At 45.9% G+C, this 22177-nt stretch overlaps 1 long non-coding RNA gene and 1 pseudogene across 1 annotated transcript; one reads left to right on the forward strand and one right to left on the reverse strand.

The window, feature by feature from the left end:
* Positions 1–326: 326 nt before the first annotated feature.
* LOC148113219 (uncharacterized) lies at positions 327–929 on the reverse strand (annotated as a pseudogene).
* A 15699-nt stretch (positions 930–16628) lies between these two features.
* Positions 16629–22104, forward strand: LOC148113220 (uncharacterized). Its single transcript, XR_015728387.1, has 2 exons — positions 16629–17245; positions 21718–22104. It is a non-coding gene; the product is annotated as an uncharacterized LOC148113220 (long non-coding RNA).
* The last annotated feature ends 73 nt before the right edge of the window (positions 22105–22177 follow it).

Here is a 22177-nt window from a genome sequence, read left to right on the forward strand (position 1 = left end):
CCCTTTTATACACCTGGGGAGGAGTCTGAGGTATGATGGGATATGGGGAGGTGCCAGCCCCTGCCTGGGAGGATTAGACATTTACCCTGACAAATCCCCCTCTAAATGTCTAATTAACGGCAGACATATGATATTTGTGAACATACACATTAGGCACATAAAACACATGATCTACATATATACACATATTCTTGATGTGAGATATGCATGTTGCCTTTGAGGTAGTGGTTTTGTAAGTATGTCTGCTGTTTGTTGTTCAGTGTCACAGTATATGGCTTTAATGAACCCCATTTCTGAGAATTGCCTAATGTGTTTATATTTTATGTCTATGTGCCTTGATCTCTGTCCACGGCATCTGCCTTTGATATTTCTATAGCCGCCTTGTTGTCTTCATGTATGACTATGGGGTATGTTGGCTCAGCCCAGATGTCAGTAAGTAAATCATCGAACCACACTAGGTTATTTGCAGCTTTTGATAAGCAGACGAATTCGGCTTCGGTGGTAGAAGTGGCCACCAGCTTCTGTTTTCCCGTATACCAATGTAAAGGGCAATTGTTTAAGAAGACTACATACCCGGAAGTGCTTTTTCTACTTTTGGCATCCCCGGCCCAGTCAGCGTCTGCATAGCAGGTTAACTTGGGTTTCTCAGACAGGTCTGGTTCGAGGCACAGCTGGGCATTGGCACTGTGTTTCAGGTACCTGAGCAGTCTTTTTATGGCTGCCCAGTGCAGGACAGTGGGCTTGCTCACATGTCTGGACAGTAGATTGATGGCCAGAGCGATGTCAGGCCTCGTCCAATTGGCGATGTAGAGTAGCGAGCCTATTGTCGACCTGTACAGCTTGTTGTCAACGAAGGGTTCAGCTTCATTGTACATGCTCCTTATGAAGTCTGGTTGCATGGGTGTCTCGCAGGGTTTTGCCTCTGACATGTTGCATTTGGATAACAGTTCCATGATTTTATCTCTTTGTGAGATCCGTAAGCCTTTATCAATCTTTTTTTTTTATTGAAAAGTTTTATTTATTTATTTATTTATTTATTTATTTATTTATTTATTTATTTAATTAATTTGTATACCGCCCTTCTCCCAGAAGGGACTCAGGGCGGTGAACAGCCAAAATTAAAAAACATACAAATGCAAAAGTTAAGATAATTAAAAGAATTAAATCATTGGCTACCCAATTTAAAACCCCAAATCCATAAAATTTAAAATCCCAATTAAAAACCATTTAGGCTAGGCCGGCTTGATGAAATAAAAACATCTTCAGGGCTTTACGGAAGGTCCGGAGGTCCGGGATCAATCGTATTCCAGGAGGCAGCTCATTCCACAGGGCGGGTGCCCCCACAGAGAAGGCTCGCCCCCTGGGGGCCACCAGCCGACATTGCCTGACCGACGGCACCCCGAGGAGGCCCTCTCTGTGAGAGCGTATTGGCCGGTGGGAGGTTATCGGTAGCAGCAGGCGGTCTCGCAAATACCCTGGCCCTAAGCCATGGAGCGCTTTAAAGATGAGAACCAACACCTTAAAGCGCACCCGGAAGACCACCGGGAGCCAATGCAGCTCGCGAAGGAGAGGTGTTACGTGGGAGCGCCAAGTCGCTCCCATAATCACCCGCGCGGCCGCATTCTGCACCAGCTGGAGCCTCCTTATGAAAAATACAAACATTTTCACCCCCACCCTTCCCCCCTCAACCCCCCTCCCCTTCCACCCGCCCTTCCCCTCCCTCCCCCCACCCCCCTCCCTAGACTTCCCAGAACGAGCACAGGGTATAGCATTCACAAACCAAGAACTAAAATGTGCTAACAAATTATTACATTTCATATTCTCCCTAGGTCCTTAACTCCTTATAACTCAGAAAAAACAAACATAAACTACTTAATATTATTTCATTCATAAGCTATATGAATCTTCTTATTCAGATACTTCTTCTGTATGTAATCAATCCATTTTCTCCATTCCGATATATATCTCTCATTTGAATGGTCTTTAAGATATGATGAAATTTTTGCCATTTCCGCCAAATGCACAACTTTTAATGTCCATTCCTCAATAGTAGGTGGATCTTCCTTCTTCCAGTACTGTGCCACCAGTAACCTGGCAGCCGTTATTAAGTTCAAAACCAGCTTAGTCTCTATTACAGTACAATCCGTAACTATTCCCAACAGAAAAAACTGTAGTGTAAATTTAATTTTTTTCTTCAAAATATTTTGAATAATCCACCATATTTTTATCCAAAAAGCCTTAATCTTTTTACATGTCCACCATATATGAAAATATGTAGCATCTTCACACTCACATCACCAACACTTGGGTTGTAAATTTGGATACATACAAGCTAGTTTTTTTGGGTCTAAATGCCATCTATAAAACATTTTGTAAAAATTCTCCCTTAAATTTTGTGCTTGTGTAAATCTTACATTTCTAACCCATATCTTTTCCCATGTTTCCATCATTATTGGTTCACCTACATTTTGTGCCCATTTTATCATACAATCCTTGACTAACTCTGTTTCTGAATCTATTTCCAGTAATAATAATAATAATAATAATAATAATAATAATAATAATAATAATAATAATAATTATTATTATTTTATTTCTATACCGCCCTTCTCCCGAAGGACTCAGGGCGGTGTACAGCCAATTTAAAAACACAAGACACAACAATAATTAAAAATTAAAATAATTAAATAGATTTGGCCGATTTAAAACCCCAAAAATTTAAAATACCCCAATTTAAAATTATTAAGTTGATAGCCCGGCCTGGCGGAACAACAGGGTCTTCAATGCGCAACGAAACACCCGGAGGTCGGAGATCTTACGTATTTCTGGGGGCAGTTCATTCCACAGGGCTGGGGCTCCCACAGAGAAGGCCCTCCCCCTGGGTGTCGCCAGCCGACATAACTTGGCTGATGGCACCCTGAGGAGACCCTCTCTGTGGGAGCGGACTGGTCGGTGGGAGGCTATTGGTGGCAGAAGACGGTCTCGAAGGTACCCGGGTCCTATGCCATGGAGTGCTTTAAAGGTGGTAACCAACACCTTGAATCGCACCCGGAAGACCACTGGGAGCCAGTGCAGCTCACGCAGGAGGGGTGTCACGCGGGCACAACGAGTTGCGCCCATAACCACCTGCGCAGCCGCATTCTGGACCAGTTGGAGCCTCCAAGTGCTCTTCAAGGGGAGCCCCATGTAGAGAGCATTACAATAGTCCAGCCGGGAGGTGACAAGGGCATGAGTGACCGTGCGCAAGGCGTCCCGGTCCAGAAAGGGCTGCAACTGGCGGATCAGGCGAACCTGATAAAAGGCCCCCCTGGCCATGGCCGTCATATGCTCTTCTAAAGACAGCCATGCATCCAGGAGGACACCCAGATTGCGAGCCCTCTCTGTGGGGGGCAAAGATTCACCCCCAATAGTCAGCGATGGCACCTGCTGACTATATCGGGACGCCGGAAGCCACAGCCACTCGGTCTTGGACGGGTTGAGTCTGAGCCTGTTCCTTCCCATCCAGACCCGCACGGCCTCCAGGCAGCGAGACATCACATCAAGGGCATCGTTGGGGTGGTCTGGGGTGGAAATGTACAGCTGAGTATCATCAGCGTACAGATGACACTTCACCCCAAAACCACGGATGATCTCACCCAGTGGCTTCACATAAATGTTGAACAGAAGGGGCGAGAGGACCGACCCTTGTGGCACTCCCCATGCGAGATGCCTCGAGGTCGACCTCTGCCCCCCTGCCAACACGAACTCCGAGCGGTCAGAGAGGAAGGAGGAGAACCACCGCAGAACGGTGCCCCCTATTCCTAACCCTCTTAACCGCCGCAGCATGATACCATGGTCGATGGTATCAAAAGCCGCTGAGAGATCTAATAGGACTAGGACAGAGGAGCAACCCTTGTCCCGAGCCCTCCAGAGATCATCCACCAACGCGACCAATGCCGTTTCTGTGCTATGCCCCTGCCTGAAGCCCGACTGGCATGGGTCTAGATAGATAGCTTCATCCAGGTGCCCGGGCAGTTGTCGTGCCACCACACTCTCAACAACCTTCGCCACAAAACGAAGGTTGGAGACCGGACGGTAGTTAGCTAATTCAGCCGGGTCCAGGGAAGGCTTCTTGAGGAGGGGCCTCACCACCGCCTCTTTCAAGGCGGCGGGAAAGGCACCCTCACTCAGAGAAGCAGTTATAATCCCCTGGAGCCAGCCTCGTGTAACCTCCCGGGAGGCCAGTACCAACCAGGAGGGACACGGGTCCAATAAACATGTGGCGGCACTAATCCTACCCAGAACCCTGTCCACATCCTCGGGAGCCACAGGATCAAACTCCTCCCAGATAATATTCTCAAGGCCTGCCCCTGTCTCCTCCCCTGGACTCATCCAATCGGAGTCCAAGCCATCCCGAATCCGAGCGACTTTATCATGCAGGAATTGCACAAAATCCTCAGCGCGGCCTTGCAAGGGATCTTCCCGCACTCCCCCCCGAAGAAGGGAGTGGGTCACCCTAAACAGGGCGGCTGGGCGGTTCTCTGCAGATGCGATAAGAGCGGAGAAATGGTTAGATTTCGCCGCTTTTATCGCCACTAGGTAGGTCTTGATATAAGACCTCACCTGTGTCCGGTCGGAATCGGATTGACTAGTCCTCCAAATGCTCTCTAGGCGTCTTTTCCGATGCTTCATCTCTCTCAGCTCCTCAGAGAACCAAGGAGCCAATTGAGATCGGCATCGGGTCAGAGGCCGCAAAGGCACGACGCGGTCCAAAGCTCCGGCGGCTGCACTCTCCCAGGCGGCCACCAGCTCTTCAGTCGAGTCGTGTGCCAGAGTCTCAGGAAACGGCCCAAGCTCCATCAGGAACCTTTCAGGGTCCATCAGGCGCCTGGGACGGAACCATTTGGTCGGTTCCGTCTCCCTGCGGCGGGGGAAAGCGGTAGGAAAGTCTAAGTGAAGGAGCGAATGATCTGTCCATGACAAGGGTTTGATGTCTAGATCCCCTCTACCAAGATCATTCAACCACTGACCAGAGACAAAAATCAGGTCCAGAGTGTGTCCCCCTATGTGAGTTGGGCCTTGAACTAACTGGGTCAGGTCCATGGCCGTCATGGAAGCCATGAACTCCCGAGCCGCCTCTGACGCCTCACCCGCAGACGGAAGGTTGAAATCCCCCATGACAATAAGTCTGGGGGTGTCAACCGCCACCCTGGCAATGACGTCGAGTAGCTCGGGCAGGGTCGCTGCCACGTGGCAGGGAGCCAGGTACGCAGTCAGCAAACCCATCTGCACCCCACGGCCCCACTTCACAAAGAGGGACTCACATCCGGCTATCTGAGGAACAGTGGTCTCCCTCGGACAAAGACTCTCCCTAATAATCACCGCCACTCCCCCACCCCTCCCCTGGGCCCTTGGCTGATGAAATGCACGGAAACCTGGTGGGCACATTTCAATGAGGGGGACCCCCCCTCTTGGCCCAACCAGGTCTCCGTAATACCTGCCAGGTCCGCACCCCCCTCTAAAATAAGATCACAAATGAGGGGGGCTTTATTAACGACCGACCTGGCATTACACAACATCAGCCGCGGACCCTGGGCCTGAGACTCTGCACAACCCAGGACACAAGTCGCGCATTGGTGGCCGGGGTGCGTAATTACTTGTAGACAGCACATGATATGGCCCCCTGCACCCGTCATACCTGCCCCTCCCACTCATTGTTTCAATTACACAGCCCTTCCTATCGTCCCCCTGCTCCCCGGTTAAATTTCCTTTCACGACCCCTCTGTTGCAGCCAATCGACCCATCACCCCGCTCAGTTGCTATCTGAACCCCCCCGGGTCCACTTTTACAACCCCCTCCCTTCCTCCCGGGTCCCCTTAAAATTTTGGTTAATAATTTAACTAAAAAACCCCTCAACCCCCTTTTCGCACCATGCCACCATGCCAGTAATGCATTGTACAACCTTTTTATGTGCATTTGACCTTCATCTCTTATTTGCTTTATCAAATTCTCATCCTGCTGCAAAATACCAATTTTTTGATCTTCTCTCCATCTGGCCAGCAGCTGTCCATATTGAAACCAAGTCTTAATAATGCCTTCTTCTTTTAGCTGTTCCATGGATTTTAACTGTAGTCTGACTCCTTCCTTATAAAGGAGTTCCTTATATGTAATTTTATCTTGCTTTTGCTCTAAATTTATGTTCTCTATCGCGTGTCTGGGTACTGTCCATATTGGTAACCTATCATTTAGTTTATATTTATACTTTTTCCAGACACGCAATAGAGCATTTCTTAATATATGACTTTTAAAAGTCTTATCTACTTTCTTATCATACACTAAGTAAGCATGCCAGCCATAAACCAAACCATGTCCTTCAATATTCAATATCTTTTCCTCCGTTAAGTTTATCCAATCTGTGATTGCTGAGAGGGCAGCAGCTTCATAATACAATCTTAAATTGGGCATCTTAAGACCACCTCTTTCTCTAGTATCTTGCAATATCTTTTGTTTGACTCGTGGTTTCTTCCCTGCCCACACAAATTTGCTTATGCCCTTCTGCCATTCCTTCAAGTTCTCATCTTTTTTAAGTATAGGTATCATTTGAAAAAGAAATAGAAATTTTGGTAAAATATTCATTTTTACAGCGGCTATCCTTCCCAGCAAAGACAGTTGTAGTTTTTTCCAGTTGTCCAACTCTTTCTGTATTTTGTGCCATAATGGTTCATAATTGTACTGATATAATTTCGTATTTGCAGTCATAATATAGACCCCCAAATATTTAACCTTTTTAACTACTTCAAATCCTGTTAACCTTTTTATCTCTTCTTTTTGGCTCCTAACCATATTTTTAGCTATTATTTTTGTTTTAGCTGCATTTATTTTAAAACCAGATACTTGTCCATATAAGCAGGTTATATCCATCAAGGCTGAAATCGATTGTACCAGTTGGGTTAAGGTAACAACCAGGTCATCCACAAATGCTCGTACCTTGTATTCATGCTGTCTAATTTTAATTCCCTTAATTGTATTCATCTCGCGTATCTTGTTTTTTTTTTTTTTTTTATTGAAAAGGTTTTCAAATACAAATTTTTCCCCCTTTTTCCCCCCCCTCCCCCCCTCCCTAACCCCCCCTCCCCACCCTTCCCCCCCTGTGACTTCTTCGTAACAAAAAAAAACCCTAATTCATAACAGATTACTTACTCCCTCCTCAAAATACTGACCTTTACTTACTAAAAGTATTATAAATCCCCCTTTATCCATACATTTCAGAAAAGAAGAAGAGAAAAAAACAAAAAAAAACAAACACATTATACTATAACTATTATAAAATAACTTCTAATTTAGCATAATAGTGTTTTATATCTATACATTATTGCAACAATTCAAAACCGCCTTCCACTTTAAAACTATACGATAAGTCCTACTTTAATAACATTTCAAAGCGGGCTCCCCATAAAATCTAATTTAACATTTATTCCACTCTATCCATTTCCTCCACTCCCCTAAATGTATCACTTAAAAATCCCTTTTCTTAAACTAATCAGTCTGTAGCTAGCTTATTCACCCACTGTCTTACAAATTTACCATACACAACAATTCTTGATATCTTTAATTCACTGCCCACACTACTTAAAAATATATATATATATATATTCCATTATATCTAAATAAAAAAAGAAAAGACAATAACTTTAAATTTATAGTCCATATAATATCTTCTTGAAGTCTTTCCACTGGATTGTTAAAACCAACATCCATAATAGGGTAACATAGCTTGCTGATGCAACAGTTTATTCAAGATCTCCAATCATATCTGCCCCCATCAGTAGTAAACATCTTCTTATATATATAAAAGTAAAAACAACCACCCGAGTGACATTATAATTATATTCCATATAATAATAATTGTGGGTTTCATCAGGATTATTAATTTCCATCATCGTATTGGGTAACAACCCGATCTTCTGCATGTCCCAATGTGATTCTCTTGCCTTATAATTCAAGATAATTATAATATATTTATCAACACAAAAAGAAGTTTCAAAGTAGATAATTCAAAACCATCAATTTGAGGCTCTTTCCATGTCCCAAAATTACGGCAATGCAGAGATCTGCCACTATCCTCAGGATGATATTGACCAATATGTCAATATCATCCACAAGCGTATCTTGTTTAATAAAATTTCCAGCGTCAAAATAAACAATAACGGGGACAAAGGACAGCCTTGCCTTGTTCCTTTTTCTATGTTAAAAGCATCTGTTAGACCACCATTAACTATTATTTGCGCTGTTTGTTTTTGATATATTGCCTTAATAGATTGTACAAATTGTTCTCCAAATTGCATCCTTTCTATTAGTTTTAGTAAAAATTGCCAATTCAATCTATCAAAGGCTTTCTCAGCATCCAAGAACACAAGCACTGCGGGGACCTGGTTGTTCCTTCCCAAATACTCTAATAAGTTAACAATTTGCCTTACATTACTCTTCATTTGTCTACCATTTATAAAACCAGTTTGATCATGGTGAATCATTTGCTGCATGACTGTCATTAATCTATTTGCCAAAATTTTAGCAAATATCTTATAGTCTGTATTTAATAATGAAATTGGCCTATAATTTTTAGGATCTGTATCGTCATGCCCTTCTTTGTCAATCTTAATTACTTGCACTCCTAGGTACTTGTCTATCTTCCCTAGTGACTTCAGAGAGAAATGATTTCCTAACTCGGTGGCAAATTTATCGCATTTGGTCCTTTGCTTCCCTATGTACAATATATCATCCACATACACAAGAATGCCTTCAAATGCTCCCCCCTCTTTGTGAAAAAACATTTGTCTGCAGAGGTGGCTTTGAAGCCCATGGTGTTGAGAGCTTTGGCTAGACAGTCGTACCACCTCTTGCCAGACTGTTTGAGTCCATATAAACTTTTGTTCAGAAGCCATGTGTTGTCCTTCCCATTGTTGTATCCTGTTGGGGCCTTAACATAGATTTCCTTATCCAATTCTGCATGTAGATATGCGGTTTGCACGTTGAATTGGAATACTTCCAGCCCTAGGATGGTGGCAATTACTAGGGCGCTCTTGACACTCTCACCCCTGATTGTGGGGGAGTAGGTGTCGATGTAGTCTTCCGGGTGCCTTTGGGCGAAGCCTTGTGCCACCAACCTTGTTTTGTAGAGTGCTTTGTTGTCTTCGAGTGTTTTGACCTTAAACACCCACTTGGCCCCAACTGGCTTTTTGTTCTTGGGTACTTGAGCTGGTGAGTATACCTGTAGGTCTCGGAGGCTCTCCATCTCCTTTTCCATGGCTTGTTTCCACTTTTCTCTCTCTTCCTGGGGGAGGCCGAGTATCTCTTCGTAGGAACTGGGTGTGAAATGCTCTGTGTGTATGGACATGACATAGTCCTCTAGTCTCTTTGGTAATTTGTTCCTACTGGATCTAGCTGGTCTGTCAGGAGGCGTATCTGCTTCATGCAGGCATTCGGCTTCTTTTTCGGTGAGGCTATCTAGGTTCAGTGTGGGGTGTCCTTCTTTCCATTCCTCGGCTCTCAGTTCTTGGTGTTTGGGTCTGTCTGTTTCAGTTTCCTCTGGCCCTCTGGTGGTCAGTTCTTTGTCACTTTGGTTATGTGGTTGCATGTCTCTGCCAAGGAAAATGTCATTGCAATGGAGCCTTGACTAATTCGAGTGCTCATGGAATTCTGCAGACCTGGATACAATGAATTTGTTATTGCAGTCCACAAATCTGAATCCCTTTGTCCCAGGCTCATAGCCCATGAACCTTAGTCTTTTTGACACCTTTTCTCCTTTCTTCCTTAGCTGTCGGGGAATGTGGACGTCAGCTGGGGCACTAAATACATGTAGGTGGGCTAGGTTGGGTTTTCTTTTGTACATTAGTTCGTATGGGGTTTTATTGATTGAGCTTGACCACAACCTGTTTAGTGTGTAATTAGAATAGTGTAATGCCTCTGACCAGAATGATTGGTTCATTCCAGCGTCCTCCAATACACACCTCATCATCGTTTGGAGCAATCCGTTTTTTCGTTCTGAAACCCCATTCTGAAATGGGGAAAACGGGGCAGAGTTAAAATGCAATATGCCCCTCTCCCTTAACCATTTTGCAAAGTCCTTGGCCATGAATTCTGTACCCCAGTCAGTCATTATCTGTTTGATTTTTGCCCCATGTTGCAGTTCCACCCTTTTATAAAAGTCTTTGAACCTTTGGAATGTCTCATTTTTATGCTTGAGAGAGTATACATAGCCATACCTGCTGTAGTCATCTACTATGGTTAGGAAAAACCTTTTGTTGTGTCCAATGGAAGGCCTCAGTGTTCCCACTAAATCCATGTGTACTAGCTGAAATGGGTGGTCAGTTGTGCGTTCTGACCTTTTGGGCTTCGCTTTGACCTTAATTTTTGAAGACTTACATACTGAACACTCCAAATAATTTTTGCAGTTCTTTACTTTCAAACCCTCTGTACATTCTAGCATTTTTTTCTGCAACCGGGAAGCTGATATGTCCTAGCCTTCTGTGAAGGAGGTGGGCACAATTGTTGTGGATGGGTTTTCCCACGGATACCTTGTTTTTGCCTGGTGACACAGTGTTTGTTTCCCCCTGGGGTCCCCCTCTAGTTTCAGTGTCTCCCCCCTGCTCATGGGTGATGCTTGTGTTTATACTTCCCTTGCTGCTCTCACTGGGTATAAAGTATGGTAGTCCATCATGTGTGGTTACTTTGCCAACCCTTTTTCCTTGGTTGAGTAACTGTACCCTGCCTTCCTTGAATGTTACCTCTGTGTCTGTGTCTGTTGTGAGCTTTGCGATGGCTAAGACATTGTGGGGTATTTCTGGCATGTACAGTACCCCCTCTATTTTCCCAACCCCTGGTATATGTACATTCCCTCTCCCTATGACTTTGGCTGTGCTCTGGTTAGCCATTCTGATCTTGAAGTCTGTCTCTACGAGGGAGGTAAATAGATTGGGGTTGTGTGGTTAGTGGCTCCTGAATCCAGAAGCCACATGTTCTCATTTGTCCCCTGCTTGGGGTCCACTTTACCATGCCTGAAGCCGTACATGGTCCCTGGGTTGCTATCCTTGGAAGCATCCCTGCGTTCATTGTTTTTTCTAGGGTTGGGTGACCACCCACGTCCCCGTTCCCTGAAATGTCTGCGGTCTGGTGACCTTCTCTCTCTATATCCCCTGTCCCTATCACCTCTGGGGCAATCCCTCCTTAAATGATTCCTGGATCCACAGGAAAAACACTCTGGGGTAACCTTCCCCCTGTCCTGGAACTCAACCCTTTTGGTAGGTCTGGGGTCCCTTCTTGATATGTGGCGGTCCCTCCTTAGATTATCCTCTGCAATGAGGTGGTTAGTGAGTGTGTCTAATGTTAAGTGTTCCAGACTGAGGCTGTCCAACTGCATCACAAAGTTGTCCCAGCTATTGTCTAAAGAGTTTATGACTATACTCATCATACTCTCCTCAATGATTGCTTCGCCCCTATGCATTAATTCAGTCCTGGTTGCGTTAAGTTTTAACAGGTGTTCACTCATGGGGACACCTGGTCTAAATCTGGCAGAATGGAATTCTCTGAAAATTTTATTTGTGGTTGCTCTACTTCTGCTGTAAAAAAGGTTATAAAGTTTTTGCATCACTTCATGCACCATCATGTGATTCCCTATGCTTGGGTACATAGTGGGAGAAATACTGGTTAACAAAATACAAAAAGCCCTGCGGTGGTTACAGTCAATTTCAAAAGTCCAAGGTTTCTGGGGTGGGTCTGAGATTAGGAAAAGTAAGTTTTCTTTCATAAATATTACCTGCAGCTGCTGACTCCACTCTAGAAAATTTTTTCCATCTATTTGTAGTTTGGGAAAGTTGACAGGTAAAGCCCCAGAATTGTTAGAATGGTTATTTACAGAGGGTAGCTGTCCATGGTTTTGTGAGTGAGGGAACTCACAATAAGGCATGGGTATGCATGTTGTTACTCTGTACTGATGTGTCTCTATGTTTCTTCCCACTCTGTAATGATGTGTCTCTATGTTTCTTCCCTCTCTCTCTGTAGGTGAAAACTGGGCATGCGTGAGGCTCATTTGTCTCTGGAAGTCGTCGAGTGAGGAGCTCGCGGTCGTGGCTCCTAGGCCCAGGCCTAGGCCGGCCAGATGGGTGCTGGACTCACCCTTGGTCTGCCTGGGTCCCTCGCTGGGCATCTTGGATCGCTGCTGGGCGGCTGGATCCCTGGCGGACATTGATGGAGGCTGCGGAGGCCTCGCAGTCATTAACCAAGGACTCCCGAAGATCGGTGGCTCGGCAGCGACGGCGGCAGTGGCGGCTGGTCCGGATTGGTGAGCGGTGGTCCTCGGAGGTGCAGGGAAGCCTGGCGGATGTCTCAGCGTCGGTGAGTAGCTGGGTTGATTTTCTTCCCTCGGGTCCCGTTCCGGCGGTAGGAAGGATGGCGGGTTCAAATCCTGCCACGAGGTCTGTCCATAGGCAGTTGATGCCCCGTGTCCATCGTGTAGGTGTGTCCCTCTTCTGGTGAGTGGCAGGGCAGGTGTTGCGGCTTCGGTGGCAGGCCTGGGATCTCCCTGGTTGCTGGAGGCCTCCCTGCAGCCTGTGGCTGGTGCAGGAGGCCTGAAAGTGGGGCCAAATGCTGCCACTAGGGTCTCCATGGCTTTTTTTTTTTTTGATTTGATTTATATGCCGCCCTTCTCCGAAGACTCAGGGCGGCTTACTATTTCGAGCTTGGTAGGCGAGCTCCTGTTGCATTGAGTCTGTTCCCCATAGCTATTTTCGGGGTGCCCCTCATTAGTTTCAGGGCCTTGGCTGGTTCCCGCCATTAAATTTAAATCCCGGCCTCCTATTGGTTGCTGGCCATTCCAAGATGGCCACTGGGAAATTGGCACAAAACTGAGCCCGTCTATGTCCAGTGCCTCTGCGAAGGAATCCCTTTCCCTTACCGGACTGGCGTCTTCTTGGATTTGTTCTTGGGTGCTCATCGTTGCTCCATGGGTTTCTAGGAGGCCTTGGAGTTTCGCGATGAGCTCTCCATTGCTGATGGGCGCTTCCATCACTTTCAGCAGGGCCATTCTCAGTTCGTTTTCCTCTCGTGGCTCTTCTCTGTCATGATCATCTGCTTCCTCCCGTGGTCTCTCTTTGCAGAGGAGTGGGTCCGGCTTGATGTCCTGTCCACTCTCAGCTGGGGTGGCTCTTGGCATGGCACCTTTGGGTGTCAGTTGAGCAGCCATCCTCTTGGTAAATGCCCTGGTGTTTACTCTGCTCTTCTTTTCAGAATAAGCAGCTTGTTCAGTCATTCTTTAGAGTTATGGGTAACTCTGCTGCCAATTTGTTAATGCTGGATGGATCTAACCCAATAACTCACAGGAGACAATGGTATCTCTTCATCAATTCTTTATTCTAGGCTTGGAGTGGTCCTAGGCCCATTCAGGGTAAAGGTCACTAACCTCTGTCTTGCCTTTGCAGGTACACATCTGGAACTGCTGGATGCCCACGTGTAGGACCCTTTTATACACCAGGGGAGGAGTCTGAGGTAAGGGGGTATGATGGGATATGGGGAGGTGCCAGCCCCTGCCTGGGAGGATTAGACATTTACCCTGACAGTTCTGTCTGTGAAATCTTCTTTTTTTGGCACCTTTAATAAATTTGATCTTTGTTTAAATCCTGAAGTTGATCCATGGCCTTCTTGCACCCGCTGCAGTTGGCTGAGCTCCTGATTCCCAAAGCCAGACCTGGATGGGGGAGGATCTCCCCTCCGATCCTCTTCTGGGTCCCCAGGGGGCTGGTTGTGGTGGGGGGAGAAACTGGGGTGTGTGTGTGAAGTTACAAACTCTCTCTGGTCATATCCACACAACCCACTAAACATGCTCACTTCACCAATGGCTGCATTCACACTTGCAACATTTAACCATGGTTTGTTTTCTGAAGTTGAATCTATTGGCCAGTGGGTCAGTGAATTACGGGTGTCCCAAAGTACATGAATTCTTCAGAGAAAAGCTGGACAACAGTTTATAACTGAAACAAGCTGGGGATGCTTTTCTTCCTGCAAGGACCATATTCACACAACACGCTTCACCAGGCTGGGGAAATGTTCTCGCAGTCACCCTGAGAGAAAACGCAGGTCTAGGTGCCAACTCCAGAGACCCCATAATGGACCACTGAGGACCTCCTCCTCTCCCCTGGGGTCTTCCCCGGGGCAAACTCAGAAATTGTGGTGGGCACATTCCCAATAGAGAAGGTACTTCTTCCCCTCTGGGCACAACCCAGCTTCAGTGAGACATGGCAGAAGAACATCATGGAGGAGAGCAGCCTTGTTAGGCATCAACCAGGCATTCAAAAGCAACAGCTTGAACCGAGAGCCACCAATGATCTCATACTGAGGCAGAACAGATGGGAGTGGAAATTTCACTGCAGGCACAAGGAATTTTAACATTACGTCCAATTCAGGATCGGTAGATGGAGTTCTGTCTATGGGGACTCTCAGTCATCCAGGCCATAGTTGTCTCAAAGGAGAGACAATGTTTGAGCTATATGGAGTTTTGATATAAAAGAAAAGCACAAAGAGGCCCAACTCTCAACGTTAGGCAAGGTTCAAGGGTGCTGATTGCTTCCTTGGTATTACAAGGCAGGCAGCACTAAAGTGACATCAACCCAGAGTGTCACAAAGCTCCATAGCTCTGGGCGACCTTCCCCAGCCGTCTCTGGAGACAAGAGACCATGTTGAAGGACAGGAGAAGTCAATTCCCCTCTTCTTCAACTATCTCCCTCCAGGATCTCTTTCCAGACTTGTCCTGACAGGAAGCACCACGACCACTATGGAACAGTGTCCCCAGGGGTGTATCTGTGGCTTTTCACTCACAGGTTTTTCTGCTACTTCTCCAATGTAAGCATCAAAGTGAAGCAACCTGGAAGGCATCTTGTATCAGAAAAGGATAAATGCCTCAGGTCAGGCTCTGTGTGGCAAGAGTTTTCAGACAGTGGCTGTGCTCTTGAATGGACTTTCTCTCCTTTTTCCAGATGAAGCTTTGTTTGTCTCTGAGTCAGGAAAGGCACTGGATATTCCTTCTTGTGAGACTGCTTTGAATTCTTCCAACTCCTCTTGTTATTTGTGTTTAGAAACGGGAAGGGGATTAACAAAGCCGCAAGAATTATGGACCTCCTGCTTCCGCTTCTGATGCTGCTGGTGTCCCAGGCGGTCTCTGGGAAGCTGAGAAGGAAATGCCCGCTGAATTTCGAGCACCAGGACAGAAAGAAACCATGGAGCTACTACAGGCCAGGAGATCACATCATTGGTATATTCACAACTGAAAGAGCAATATTGCCTATAACGTTGCCTTTCAACAGAGATCCTTCTAGTCATTCTCATCTGTAAGTCTTTCAGGGCAACTGAGTTCCAGTCCATTTATTTGCAGTTCTCTCCTTTTCTTCTTATTTCAGTTACATCTCTATTGCAGGACCTGAATGGTTTTGATTTCCATGGCTTTCCCTTTTGTCTGATTTTGTAGAAGAGACTCAAATTCAAAGATGGGACTTGAAAAAAAACTGAAATAACTTCAGATTATTTTCCTCTCCCAGTTAAATCCTGAATTCATTACTTGAATAGTGAACTTTGTTTAAAGTAATGATTGAAATTAAAGTTGTTCCTCAACACAGCCCATTTCTACATTTGTATAATACTGATCATTCCTTTTGGATCAATAGAGTCTACTTAAGACTCAGTATGATTGTGGAGACAAAGAGAATTGAATTTTTAAAAAAGATATTTTGTTATTACAGTAGATGATGATGATGATAACATGAACTTTATTTTTACAGGAGTATTTCTTTTGGTTTTACAAATATCCTACACTTCATTTTCACCTTTCAACTGCTTAGTGAGAATTCCCAGCTCCTGCACAATCTGACACTTGGCTACAACCTCCATGACAACTCTTTGAACCCTTTACGCACTTCAGATGCCTTGCTGGACATGCTCTCCACTGGAGAAGCCAATGTCCCCAACTACGGCTGTGGAAGGAAGGAGAACCTCCTGGCTTTTCTGGATGGAGCTAACAAGGAGATCTCCACCCAAATATCACCATTAGTAGGCACCTACAAAGTCCCACAGGTTGATGGATATTTTTCTCTATCTGGCAGATATCTTTCTTTCTCTACATGAAGGTTTGTGTGTATGTTTCTCTACCTGGTAGATATCTTTCTTTCTTTACATGAGGGGCTACTGGCAAGGGGTGGAGTGAACCTTACAAGAAATGGAAAAAAATATTAAAAAACGACTGGCTCATCTTATCAGAAGGGCTTTCAACTAAAATTGAAGGGGGAGGGGAGGTCAATCTTCTCAACTTTTAGAATCTAATTCCAAGCAAAAACTACTAGATAACCAATCACATAAGGAAGAAGGGAGTAAAAAGAAAGAAGAAATAAAAAAAGAAAAACATAACAAAGTAGAGTGTCAGGCATGCCTCCGCTCACAACCCAAGAAAGGAAAACCCCAACTCCATGTGTCAGCATCAGCTTTCCTGCTTTAGCTGCCATAAGAAACAGGGAGGGATTAGGTATGGAGCAAAGGGGGGGAAGAGAGCAGGAGGGGGTTTGTCTTTGTAGGAGGGGACTTCGTGGGAATCGAAACTGGATTTCGGAAGGGGATGGCCGACCAACTGTCTCGACATTCCTGATGGATGACGCTGCCAGACGTGTTGCCACCTGACCTTTGGAAGACCTTTAGATTGGCTGAGAAACTATAAACACGAGGGGGGGAAGAAGCTTAGTAGATGCATTTCGCGCGTTTTGATCACTTCCAGCTTTTCACTGGGATGTTAATCTTTTCATATTCAGTAAAAGTACCAGATTCTTCAAAATGCTTGAGTTTGGGGTTTTCTTTCCTGGATACTGAAGGAAGCATACCTGACATTAAGCTGGAAGTCATCTCAGTCATCCCGGACAAAACCCGAGGGGACTGAAAATCCAAAGTATGTCAGATCGAGGGAGTGATGACGAAGGGAAGATGGGGGCAGCGAGTTCAACCGCCCTCCAGTCGGAAAGAGAAACTGCAGAATGGCTGGAAAAACTCCGTTTGGAACCGGAGGAAGCTAGATGGTCCAAAGGTGTGGGCAGACTGCCGGACTGGGGGGAGAATCCCCGGGGAGTGACGACTTCCAGACCCCGAAAAAGGGAGGCAGTGTGGATGCAACAGCAGAAGGAACGTCTCATGATAGATCAAGCCTTGCAGCTTATCCGTGATGTGGAAGAAAGCAGAAAAAACCGTGAGTCTTTTGAAACTCCTGTGGAGAAGGGGGAAGCAGACCCCAGGGGGGAGGCAGAAGAGACAGCCTGCGGGGGAGAGGAAGAGTTTGAGGAGGGAACATCCCAGGCTTCGGCAGCTCGAGGAAGAGATGCAGCCGGCCAGAGAACCCCAGCCCTGCAGCCCCCCCCCCCCCGCAGACGTAAAAAGCCAAAAATCCCCCCCTTCCTGGAAAGTTTGATGGAAATCCTAAAACCTTGGGATTTTTCCTGACCCAAGTGTGGAACCACATGCAGGATTGGGGGGAGGACTACGAAACAGATGCGGCTAAAGTCAGAAGCGTTGCGAATGCCCTAGAGGGAGTGGCGGCTGAGTGGATGGTAGTTCTCCACAATAACAACTCCCTCCTGCTGAGAAATTACAACCAGTTCATGAGGGCCCTTAGAAGACGTTTTGAAGACCATTTAGCTGAACGAAAGGCGAGACTCAGAATGAAGAGCATTCAGCAGGGCCGGAGGCCGGTGGCAGAGTATATCCAAGAGTTTCGTGAACTGGCACCTTATATGACAGGCTGGTCAGAAATGGCGCTTTTGGAGAGTTTCAAGGATGGATTGAATGATGAGATATATCGAGATTGCAGGAGCATGGGGGTCCCCGATGATTTGGATAGATGGTACATAGTAGCTGAGGATGTGGAGATCGAGCTGAAACGGAGCGAACTCCGAGGAAGGCGGATGGGGGACCAGTCATCCTCTCTCTACCGTAAGGGGGCGGCCAAGATGACTGGCGGGAAGACCGAATTCAAACCCAAGTCAAAGCCCTTCACCTGTTTCAAATGTGGGAAGGAGGGTCACCGGGCGGCCGAATGTTTCTCCAAACCACCGCCAAAAGCCACCGGGGCCAGCCAAAAGAAAAGCGATAAAATAGCCGCCAAAACCCGCGGCACCACCCTGAAAGGAGAAGTCGTTGAGTTCACTCCCCGGAACCAGCGTGAGTTGGGAACTCCGACCAACAATGACGACAGCGAGACAGACTCCGACTCGGACACCGATGAACGGGTGAGTCACACGGAAGAACCCTTACTCATCCCCGTAGAAGTAAGGGTGCCCTCCACAGGAACTCACGCGCAATTGTTAGCCCTGTTGGACTCGGGGTGCACTAGGTGCATAATTAGCCCCAAAGTAGTGGAGGAAATGGGACTGAGACTGAAAACTTTAAAAAGACCCATTGCATTTTGTCAATTAGATGGGTCGATTGCAGGGGGGGGCCCAGCTAGTTTTATGACCGAACCCCTCGAACTACAGTTGGGGAATCATATAGAAAAGCTCAGCTTTATTGTAGCCCCTGGCATGGAAAGGCCCCTAATTCTAGGACTGCCCTGGCTTCGAAAATGGAACCCACGAGTAAATTGGAAAACGGGGGTCCTGCGCATCCGTACGGCAGAACCACCTCCGGAAAAGGAAGGCCCCTCCCTAAGGGACGACATAAGACCAGAAGGGGCTGCAGTAGCCATTAACTATATTGAGGGAGAAGAGAAAATTCCGAAGGAATATTGGGACCTCAAGGAAGTGTTTAGTGAAAAAGCTTCTGATAATCTGCCTCCCCACAGGGCCACTGACTGCATCATTGAAATACTCCCAGGGGTGAAGCTTCCCAAACCAAAAATATACCCCATGACACCTCGAGAATTGGAGGAATTGCGGAATTTTATTGACAAAAACTTAGAACGGGGATTTATCGAACGAGCCAAACCCAAAGTAGCAGCGCCAGTAATGTTCCGCGAAAAGAAAGATGGATCCTTCAGATTAGTTGTTGATTATAGAAACATGAACGCCATTTGCGTGGAAAATGTCTATCCCCTCCCACTTATGAAGGACATGTTGGCCCATTTAGGAAAGGGAAATTTTTTTACCAAACTTGATTTAAGAGAGGCATACTACCGAGTGAGAATAAAAGAGGGAGATGAATGGAAGACATCATTTAATTGCCCACTGGGGTGTTTCCAATTTAGAGTACTCCCTTTTGGACTACAGGGGGCCCCGGCCGTATTCATGCAGTTGATCAACGAAGTGTTGCATGAGCATCTATATAAGGGGGTGTTGGTCTATTTGGACGATATTCTAATTTATTCTGACAACATGGCCGACCATATAAGATTGGTTCGAGCGGTCTTGAATAAACTCAGAGCAGCTGAACTCTATGCCAAACTTTCTAAATGTGAATTCCATCAAGACAAAATCGACTATCTTGGATATCGTATATCGCATGAGGGAATAGAGATGGACCCGGAAAAGGTCCGGGCAGTAATGGAATGGGCCGCACCACGCACCCGTAAACAGTTACAGAGTTTCTTAGGGTTTGCTAACTTTTATAGACAATTTATCCCCTCTTTCGCAAAAATCGCACTGCCAATTACAAACTTGCTCAAAACAAAAGGGGAAATAAAACCCAAACCCTCGAAACCACTAGAATGGACTATGGACTGTCAGGCCGCTTTCGAAAAACTGAAACGGCTGTTTGCAGCTGAACCTGTGCTCAAACACCCTGACATAGAACAACCTTTTGTAATACAAGCGGATGCTAGCGACGTTGCCGTAGGAGCGATACTCTTGCAAAAGAATGAGAATGGAATATTACAACCCTGTGCTTACACATCCCGTAAACTATCTGAAACAGAAAGGAGATGGGCCATATGGGAGAAGGAAGCGTTTGCAGTTAGATGGGCGCTGTTAACATGGAGACAATTTTTGGAAGGGGCAAAACATCCTTTCGAGGTGTGGACTGACCATAAGAATCTAGAAGCATTAAAAACACCACGCAAATTGTCACCCAAACAGGCACGCTGGGCCCAACATTTCAAGCGTTTCAATTTCACTTTACGTTACCTGCCTGGGGGAAAAAATTTCATGGCAGACACACTTTCCAGATTGCCACAGTACAACAGCATAAAGAAGGAACTGGTTCAACCAATGATCCCCTTAACGCAATTGGCAACACCTGTCACTACCAGAGCGCAGAGTAAAACCGATCCAGAACTCTCAGGGGATTTACTCGAAAAGTTACGAGTAGCACTAAAAGCTGACGAGTGGTTTAAAATCCACTCGAATGAATGCACACTCCGCGATGGACTAGCTTGGGTTGGATCAAAATTGTATGTTCCGACCACATTAAGACCAACTGTATTGAAATATGCGCATGAGGCCAAAGCCGCAGGACACTTTGCGTTTGTCAAAACTTTACATCTTGTTAAGAGACAGTTTTGGTGGCCTGCACTAAAAAAGGACATACAGACATATGTAGCTAGCTGTCCAGTATGTGCCTCGGCTAAAAGACCTCCAGGAAAATCCCCTGGATTACTGCAAAGTGTGGCTAGACCGAACGCCCCATGGAAGGAAATATCTATGGATTTTGTGGTGGACTTACCCGACAGTGAGGGCTGCACTGTCATTTGGGTAGTAACTGATTTGTTTTCTAAACAAGTACATTTCATACCTTGCTCAAAGATCCCTTCAGCAAAAACCCTCACAAAGTTATTTATTCGGCAGATTTACCGACTACATGGGTCTCTGAAAAGAATAATTTCTGATAGGGGTGTGCAATTTACTTCCAGTTTCTGGAGAGAATTTTTAAGATTGATAGGCTCCGCACAGGGGTTGAGTTCCAGTCACCACCCTCAGACAAATGGTGCTTGTGAAAGAACCAATGGGGTGCTCGAACAATACCTTAGATGTTACGTGAATTACCAACAGGACAATTGGGTAGACTTGTTGCCATTTGCAGAAGTGGCGTATAACAATTCTGTGCATAGTAGCACCGGATTCACCCCTTTTAAGGTTGCATCGGGCCAGGATTTTGTACCCATTCCCGAGTTACCTCAAGATGATCCCCAAAATCCCTCTTTGATAGATTGGATAGAACAATTAAGGAGCACCTGGACAGTGACTCGGAAGGCATTAGATGAGGCACACTGAGCTCATAAGGCACAAGCCGATAAGAAAAGGTCCCCAGCTCACATTTACAAAGTGGGGGATAAAGTCTATTTGTCTACCAAATACTTACAAACCACCCAGAGGTCTAAAAAGCTGGGGCCTAAGTATGTAGGACCATTCCGTGTGATCAGACTGATAAATCCAGTGACAGTTGAATTAGAATTACCAAAAACCTTGAGACGGATACATCCTGTATTTCATGTTAGTTTATTGAAACCTGAACACTCATCTCCCCTAAGGGTTGATCATAGCAACCCTCCAATTCCCATCCTCGTAGAAGGGGAGCAACATTTTGAGGTTAAGGAAATCTTGGACTCTAGAAAACACCATGGTAAAGTCCAATATCTGATTGCCTGGAAACATTTTCCACTATCTCAGGCTGAATGGGTAAATAAACGGGATGTCCGAGCTCCCAAGAAAGTACAACAGTTCTATGCCAAATACCCTGATAAACCTTGATCATTGTATATATTCTGTTTCTCTTTCTCTTTTTCCTTTTAATTAGGACTAACGTCTCTTCTGCAAGAGGGGCCGAATGTCAGCATCAGCTTTCCTGCTTTAGCTGCCATAAGAAACGGGGAGGGATTAGGTATGGAGCAAAGGGGGGGAAGAGAGCAGGAGGGGGTTTGTCTTTGTAGGAGGGGACTTCGTGGGAATCGAAACTGGATTTCGGAAGGGGATGGCCGACCAACTGTCTCGACATTCCTGATGGATGACGCTGCCAGACGTGTTGCCACCTGACCTTTGGAAGACCTTTAGATTGGCTGAGAAACTATAAACACGAGGGGGGGAAGAAGCTTAGTAGATGCATTTCGCGCGTTTTGATCACTTCCAGCTTTTCACTGGGATGTTAATCTTTTCATATTCAGTAAAAGTACCAGATTCTTCAAAATGCTTGAGTTTGGGGTTTTCTTTCCTGGATACTGAAGGAAGCATACCTGACACCATGTTTGTAGAGAAAGGTA

Source organism: Pantherophis guttatus, chromosome 6, assembly GCF_059756535.1.
Source record: "Pantherophis guttatus breed Tessera chromosome 6, ASM5975653v1, whole genome shotgun sequence".
NCBI lineage: Eukaryota > Metazoa > Chordata > Lepidosauria > Squamata > Colubridae > Pantherophis > Pantherophis guttatus.